We start from the raw sequence: 9,198 nt of genomic DNA on the forward strand, positions 1-9,198 counted from the left end.
TGACCAGCTAACCACTCCCTTCATAAGAGAAGAGATTGACCAAGTTATACATGAGATGCCCCCTGACAGAGCACCTGGACCAGACAGATTTACTGGTTTATTCCTTAAGACATGTTGGCTCATCATAAAGGAAGACTTCTATTTAGCTATGTGATCAATTTCACCAAGGAGGACTGAATATGGAGAGCATAAATGATGGCTACATCACCTTGATACCCAAGATCACTTCTCAATCCACGATTAATGATTTTCGCCCTATCACTCTTCTGAACTGCTGTTTAAAGGTTATCACTAAGATCCTCGCTAACCGCCTACAACGAGTCATCCTCAAAATCATTCACCGGAACGAGTATAGATTCATTAAAGGGAGATCAATCCAAGACTGCCTCGGTTGGGCTTTTGAATACATTTTCCAATGCCAAAACTCTAAGAAACCAATAGTGCTATTAAGCTGGACTTTTCAAAGGCATTTGATACCATTGAGCATGATGTCATGTTGGAAATAATGAAGAACATGGGCTTCAATGATAAGTCGATTGATTGGATTAAATGCATGTTCACCTCTGGGAAATCTTCGGTACTCCTAAATGGTACACCAGGCAGAAAATTTCTATGTAAATGTGGAGTGCGCCAAGGGGACCCCCTGTCTCCTCTATTCTCTATCCTTGCCGCAGACCTACTTCAAGTAGCCATTAATGATGCCTTCAGACAAGGATTGATTCATTTACCTTTCCTCAGAGCTGACCAAGAGGATTATCCAGTGATACAGTATGTGGATGATACGATCTTAATTATGCCAGCATGCCCCTTGCAAGAAAACATCATCAAAGGGATCCTACTAGACTATGCGGCATCCATTGGTCTTAAAATAAATTTCCACAAATCAACAATGATCCCTATCAATTGTGATAATGATATCACAGCACAGCTTGTTGACATATTTGGCTCTACCATCGGATCAATGCCTTCTACATACCTTGGCCTTCCTCTTGGAACAACTAAACCAACAGTGCAAGACCTCATGCCTCTGGTGTGTAGAGTTGAAAGGAAAATAACCGGCACCCTATCCCTAATGTCCTATGGTGCTAAACTCTCTTTGGTAAACTCAGTTATCACATCTCTTATCATTTTCTCACTTTGCACCATTTGAATACTGCCAAAAATCCTTGAACTACTTGACAAAGTCAGAAGGAAATGCCTCTAGGTGAAGAGAACTGAATAGGGGGACAAGAATAATTCCCTTACGGCATGGGATCTCATTTGCAAACTGAAAAGAAGTGGAGGTATGGGAATAATTAATCTCCGTGTGCAGAGTGACGCTCTGCTACCTCTTGAGCATTGCGTTAGTTTTCCCTTAAAGTGGAAAGGGTGATGCAGCAAAGTAGCGTAAGTATTTCCCTCAGTTTTTGAGAACCAAGGTATCAATCCAGTAGGAGGCTCCACACAATTCCCTCGTACCTACACAAACAAACAAGAACCTTGCAACCAACACGATAAAGGGGTTGTCAATCCCTTCACGGTTACTTGCGAAAGTGAGATCTGATAGAGATAATAAGATAAGATAAATATTTTTGGTATTTTTATGATATAGATTGGAAAGTAAAGATGCAAAATAAAGTAGATCAGAAACTTATATGATAAGAGATAGACTCGGGGGCCATAGGTTTCGCTAGTGACTTCTCTCAAGATATCATAAGTATTACGGTGGGTGAACAAATTACTGTCGAGCAATTGATAGAAAAGTGCATAGTTATGAGAATATCTAGGCATGATCATGTATATAGGCATCACTCCCGTGACAAGTAGATCGAAACGATCCTGCATCTACTACTATTACTCCACACATTGACCGCTATCCAGCATGCATCTAGAGTATTAAGTTCATAAGAACAGAGTAACGCATTAAGAAGAATGACATGATGTAGAGGGATAAACTCAAGCAATATGATATAAACCCCATCTTTTTATCCTTGATGGCAACAATACTGAAAGTGCAACTATCCCTAGGTGGTTTTGGTAATTCCTAACAACATATAGCTCATTGAGGTAATGCTATTACAAGATGAATATTTCAGGAAAGCTCAATGATTGGCATGGCATGGATGAGAAAAGTGGACCCCTCAAAATGTTAAGGACAAAAGGATTGGCTCAAGCTCAAAGCTCAAGACTCCACATTTTATATTTTAGTGATCCAAGATCACATTGAGTCTATAGGAAAAGCCAATACTATAAAGGAGGGATGAGGTGTTGCTTAATGGCTTACTTGCTCAAAATGATTATTGATATGCTCCAAAGCCCTCAACTACTTTCTCACATCCACATATGACCTAAACCAAAAGTCAAACTCGGCCCCACCGATTATTTCTATCCGGCACCACCGAGTTCAGATGTCATAGCCACTGCCACAAACCCTAGGCAAATTGGTCTCACAGATAGGGATCTCAGTCTCACCGAGATGGGATTGTAATCTCACTGTCTCCCTTCGTAACATTTCGGTACCACCGAGATGAGCGATCGGTCCCACCGAGATTGCAATGTAAACTCTCTGTTTCCCTTTCGTAACATTTCGGTCTCACCAAAATGAGCAAACCGGTCCCACCGAGTTTACCCGACCAACTCTCTGGTTAGCTTATTACCAAAATCGGTCCCACCGAGTTTGTGTAATCGGTCTCACCGAGATTACGTTATGCCCTAACCCTAACCATATTGGTCCTACCGAGTTGCATGTCGGTCCCACCGAAAATCCTAACGGTCACTACATTTTCTGAATCGGTCCGATTGAGTTTCTCAATTCGGTCCCACCGAGATTGGCAAGTTGTGTGTAATGGTTAGATTTTGTGTGGAGGCTATATATACCCCTCCACCTCCTCTTCATTTGTGGAGAGAGCCAGCCATTCGAACCTACACTTCCAATTTGCATTTTCTGAGAGAGAACCACCTACCTTATGAATCTTGATCTCTAGCCTTCCCCAAGTTGCTTTCCACTCAAATCTGCTTTCCACCAAATCCAAATCTTGTGAGAGAGAGAGTTGAGTGTTGGGAAGACTATCATTTGAAGCACAAGAGCAAGGAGTTCATCATCAACACACCATTTGTTACTTCTTGGAGAGTGGTGTCTCCTAGATTGGCTAGGTGTCACTTGGGAGCCTCCGACAAGATTGTGGAGTTGAACCAAGGAGTTTGTAAGGGCAAGGAGATCGCCTACTTCGTGAAGATCTACCGCTAGTGAGGCAAGTGCTTCGTGGGCGACGACCATGTTGGGATAGACAAGGTTGCTTCTTCGTGGACCCTTCGAGGGTGGAGCCCTCCGTGGACTCGTGCAACCTTTACCCTTCGTGGGTTGAAGTCTCCATCAACGTGGATGTACGATAGCACCACCTATCGGAACCACGACAAAAACATCCGTGTCTCCAATTGCGTTTGAATTCTCAAAGCCTCCCCTTTACATTCAAGTTGCATGCTTTACTTTTCGCTGCTCATATACTCTTTGCATGCTTGCATGAATTGTGTTAAGATTGCTTGACTTGTGCTAAGATAGCAAAAATCTGCCAAAGACTAAAATTGGGAAAATGATAAGTTTTTATTTTGTCAAGTAGTCTAATCACCCCCTCTAGACATACTTTCGATCCTACAAGTGGTATCGGAGCCTTGGTCTTCATTTGCTTTGATTTCCATAGCTTTTGGTAGTCATATGTAACGCCCCGGATTCGATGCGCCAGGTGTCTGCCAGTTATTCGCCGTCGTTGCCATGTCATTTGCTTGCGTGCTGCATTTTGCCATGTCATCATCTGCATTTCATCTGCATGTTTTTCAAAACTTGCATCTGTTCGGGTTCTCCCGGTTCTCTCCGTTGTCCGTTCGGAGTCCAGACCTCTCGCGCACGCCCGTCGCCCCTCTCAGACCTTGTTTTCGTGTGCGGGTATTAAACATTCTCGGAATGGACCGAGGTTTGCCAAGCGACCTTGGTATAGCACCGATAGACCGCCTATCAAGTTTCGTGCCATTTGGAGGTCATTTGATACTCCAACGGTTAACCGGGTAACCGCAAAAGCCCCTTTCATCTTGCAGCCCAACACCCTTCCAAAGTGTCCCAAAACCCATACAAACCCCCTCCATGCTCTCGGTCGTTCGATCACGATCGTGTGGCCGAAAACCGCTCCTCATTTGGACTCTCCTAGCTCCCAGAAACTATAAAAACATCCTCCCCGTCCATTTTCGCACACAAAACCCTAGCCCCGCTTCCCTCGCGCGCCGGACATGTCCAACCCCGCCGGACATGTCCAGCCTCCACGTCGCCTGGACCAATCCCGGGGCAACACATCACCCCGCCGCCGCCCACAGCCAGTGGCGCGCTGCCACGTGTCCGCCGCCACGGTCCGCGAAGCCCATCCGGGGCCCGCACGGGCCCGATCCCGCGCCCGCTCGCCCGCGCGCTCCTCCAGGCCGCGTCCCGCCCGCGCACCGCCGGCCGGCCACCGCCCGCCGGCGCGGCCGCGCCTCCGCCGCCGCCCTTCGCCGCCTCCGGCCGTGCGTCGCCCCGCGCCGCAGCACCGCGCCTCGCCAGCCATCCGCGCCCCGCGCCGCCCGACCTCGCCGCAGAGCTCCGCCGCGAGCCGCCCAGCACCTCCCGTCGGTGACCGCCATCGCCTCGCCGGAGCCGCAGCTCCCGGCGCGCCCCGTCCTCGCCCCGACAAGATCCGGTGCCCCCGCGTCGACCCCGGCCGGATCCGCCCGTCCCCGGCCGTATCCCTTCTCTCCGGCGTCTTCTCCGGCCACCGTGCAGCCCGTCTCCGGCGAGCTTCAAAGTCCGTGCCCCGATCTAGAACGAGGTTGACTTTCCCCTTCCCCGATTTCGCCTGTCACGAATATTTTGTCATTATCATGCCATGTTTATCGCATCATATCTCCATGCATACTTCTCCTTTTTGTGCGTGTAATATGTAAAATTGTTCGCCTCAATGAGTACTTCATTTCAATCCATTGCATCATGTTCATTTGAGCTCATCTTGATGCCTGAATCATCGTTGCAAGAGTGCTTCATGATGTTGTCTGCTGTCTGTTAACAGAACTTGCTCTTTTGTCATTTTTGCCATGTTTGATGTGTGCATCCTATGAGGTTGATGTCTACATGTGTTTTGATCTATATCATTCCATCTTTACAGTGGTGTATGCCATGTATTTTTGTGATCAATGTGGTGACTAGCACAAGCACGCAAACTAGGCATCGTGATGTTGCTGATTTTAGTCCCTGTTCTGCTGTTATTTTGATGGCATGTAAACATGTTCCTACAGATATATCCATGCATATTTTGAGATACTTCAGTAAGGGTGTTTTGAACATATGGTTATTTTCTATCCATTCATGCCCCTAGTTGCAATTATGGAGTAGTCGAGCATGTCATTTTCGTGCTCTAGTTTTGCTCCAAAATGTTTCCTGGCAGATTGTTTACATGTTATTCACTTTTGCCAAGGTTGTTGTAGTTGATCCTTGCATGCTATGAACTTGTTCTTGCCTTGGTTTGTTTCAGAAACATGTCTTCTTGATGATGCTATGCTTATCTTGTCATGCAATGACTTTTGGAGAGTGAATCGAGCTTGATAAGTAGGGTACTTGCTGTTGCTGTTTTGCTAGGCTGAATCTTTTATTTCGTGATGCTCTGTAAACCTGCTTCTACAAATCATTCTATGCATAATCTGGAGATGTTCACTAAGGGTGTTTTGTCCTACATGTCATGCTATATCCATCCATGCCCCTGGATGCAATTATAGCCTTCTGTAGCTTGTTGTAATCTTGCTCCAAAGTTGGTAAATAATGTTGCTGTCAGCCTGTTAACATTAAGTTCAGTTGTTGCCATGCTTGTTGTTAGTGATACATGTACCCTATGAACTTGCTGTTGCCATGCTTAGCTTCATAAACATGCCTTCTTACTGTTGGTTGCCTTGCCATGCAATATATTGTTCTGTGGTGAGTGGTACAAGCTCATCAACATGCCTTCATAGTTCTGTTCCTGCCATGTATGGATCTGTATTATAACTTGCTATGTTTACATGGGTGCCATCATTTCTTCTGATCCTTTTTGGCTCATGGTCAGTAAGGGACTTTTGAACTATGCAATTAGTAGATTCATGCCATGCCTTTGTTTTCCATTATAAGTTCCTGTAACATGTTGTTTGATAGCTCTAAACATTCCAACTTGATGTTATTTTCTGCAGTCTGAACTGTTATTATTTGCAATCTTGCCATGTGTGTTTGAGTATGTTCTAGTGTGATTTCTGGAGATAGATCAGTGTTCATGTTTTGTAATGCTTTACCTGTACATCATGTCCATGTCTTTTGTTTTCATGTTGAGATGTTGTAGCATGTTGTTTTGATGCTTGCATATATGCCTAGTTGCTGTTTTGGACAGCTTGTCCTTCAAACTTATATGGAGTGTATGTGTTGAACCGTTGCTCCGTTTTGAGTGTGCTCTATATGAAACTTGCTTAGAATTGCATGTAGTTTCATATCATCATGTTGCATCCTTGTTTTGAGGTGTTTGCTTGATGTTTGTATGCATTTTGCGTCAATGCCATGTTTAACTTGTTTTGCTCATATCTTCTAGGCCGTAGCTCCGAATCTAATGAACTTGACTACAATCTCGTGTAAATCATCATGGTGCATTTTAACTTGCTGTTTAACAACTTGAACATAAGGTTTATTCAGATCTAGACCAATTTCGAAATTTGCATATGAGGACTTACCGGAATTGTTATATGTTGTTTCCGGCCTCATTTAAACTTGCCTTGATGTGTTGCTCTTGTTTGCATCATCTCTTGCCATGAGTAGCTTCATCTAGTTTTGTCATGCATCATGCTTGTTGTGCATCATGTCATGTTCATGTGTGGTGTGTTTACCTTGTTGTGTGCTTCTTTTCGATAGTTCCTGTTTCGTTGCGATCGTGCGGATTCGTTCGTCTACGCTTGGTTCGTCTTCATCCGTTCGTCTTCTTCATGGACTCGTTCTTCTTCCTTGCGGGATTTCAGGCAAGATGACCGCTACCCTGGATCTCACTACTATCATTGCTATGCTAGTTACTTCGTTCTATCGCTATGCTGCGCTACCTATCATTTACTCTTCAAGCCTCCCAAATTGCCATGAACCTCTAACCTTTGACACCCTTCCTAGCAAACCGTTGCTTGGCTATGTTTCCGCTTTGCTCAGCTCTCTTATAGCGTTGCTAGTTGCAGGTGAATTTGAAGATTTCTCCATGGTGGACAGGATTATGTTGGGATATCACAATATCTCTTATATTGTTAATGCATCTATATACTTGGTAAAGGGTGGAAGGCTCGGCCTTATGCCTGGTGTTTTGTTCTACTCTTGCCGCCCTAGTTTCCGTCATACCAGTGTTATGTTCCCGGATTTTGCATTCCTTACGCGGTTGGGTGATTTATGGGACCCCCTTGACAATTCACTTTGAATAAAACTCCTCCAGCAAGGCCCTACATTGGTTTTACCATTTGCCTCACCACCACCTATACTTTTCCCTTGGGAGTCGCTCTCTCGAGGGTCATCTTTATTTTAGCCCCCCCGGGCCAGTGCTTGTCTAAGTGTTGGTCCGAACCGAGCAACCTGCGGGGCCACCTCGGGGCAACTCGAGGGCTGGTTTTACTCGTAGCTTGACTTATCCGGTGTTGCCCTGAGAACGAGATATGTGCAGCTCCTATCGGGATTGTCGGCGCATCGGGTGGCTTTGCTGGTCTTGTTTTACCATTGTCGAAATGTCTTGTAAACCGGGATTCCGAGTCTGATCGGGTCTTCCAGGGAGAAGGTATATCCTTCGTTGATCGTGAGAGCTTATCATGGGCTAAGTTGGGACACCCCTGCAGGGTATAATCTTACGAAACTCGTGCCTGCGGTTATAGGCAGATGGGAATTTGTTAATGTCCGGTTGTAGATAACTTGACACCTGATCCGAAATAAAACGCATCAACCGTGTGTGTAACCGTGATGGTCTCTTTTCGGCGGAGTCTGGGAAGTTAACACGGTTTCTGGGTTATGATTGACGTAAGTAGGAGTTCAGGATCACTTCTTGATCATTGCTAGCTTCACGACCGTTCTGCTTGCTCTCTTCTCGCACTTATTTGCGTATGTTAGCCACCATATATGCTTAGTCGCTGCTGCAGCCTCACCACTTTACCCCATCCTTTCCCTTTAAGCTTTGCTAGTCTTGATACCCATGGTAATGGGATTGCTGAGTCCTCGTGGCTCACAGATTACTACAACAACAGTTGTAGGTACATGTTATGCGATGATCATGACGCGAGAGCGATGCTTGCTTGTGTTGAGTTTCTTCTTCTGCTTCTTCTTCGATCAGGGGATAGGTTCCAGGTCGGCAGCCTTGGCTAGCAGGGTGGATGTCATTTGAGTTTCTGTTTGTGTTTCATCCGTAGTGGGATGATGCTCTTATGTATTATGATGTTGTATTCGTGTGGCATTGTATGCCTTTTGTATGTATCCCCATCTATTATGTAATGTTGATGTAATGATATCCACCTTGCAAAAGCGTTTCAATATGCGGGTCTATCCTTGGTGGGACCTTCGAGTTCCTTTTGGATAGGGTCGCATATTGGGCGTGACAAGTTGGTATCAGAGCCTTGACCGACCCTAGGAGCCCCCTTGATTGATCGTGTAGTCTGGCCGATGTTGAGTCTAGTATAAACTATTTTCTGAGTCTAGTTATATCGGAGAGTAGGAATTATTTGTACTCCTCAGCCCCTTCGTCGCTCTGGTAAGGAATCTTGACGTAGGTGTTTTGAATTACTCCTCTTCCCCTTCAAAATTTTCTTTAGGATCACGCAGTTCGTTTTTCGATTGTTGGTTCTCATCTCTTTTCATCCGGTGCATTTCTCGTCAAGTTGACTCGAGCCTCTTCATCGTTGCCAAGTTCAATCCTCAGGCCGCTATCAACGAAGTTGTTTCTCTGCCCTCAGTTGTCTTCTTTTCCCACCCACCCACCCTTTTTCCTTCTCGGAACCGGAGTCCGTAATCAAGTATCCATCCTACTCGTGTGAAGTCTTTGCTTTCTTTCCTCAATGATTTCAACCGGTGTTTTCTCTTCAAGATATTCGTCGATTTCCCCTTCCAAGTTGTCTTTGTTTTCCCGCCCTCCCACCCTTTCTCTTCCCGGAGTCTGAGTCTCTCTCTCGACCATCTAT

The sequence above is a fragment of the Triticum dicoccoides genome, chromosome 1B (genome assembly GCF_002162155.2).
Source record: "Triticum dicoccoides isolate Atlit2015 ecotype Zavitan chromosome 1B, WEW_v2.0, whole genome shotgun sequence".
Taxonomy (NCBI): domain Eukaryota; kingdom Viridiplantae; phylum Streptophyta; class Magnoliopsida; order Poales; family Poaceae; genus Triticum; species Triticum dicoccoides.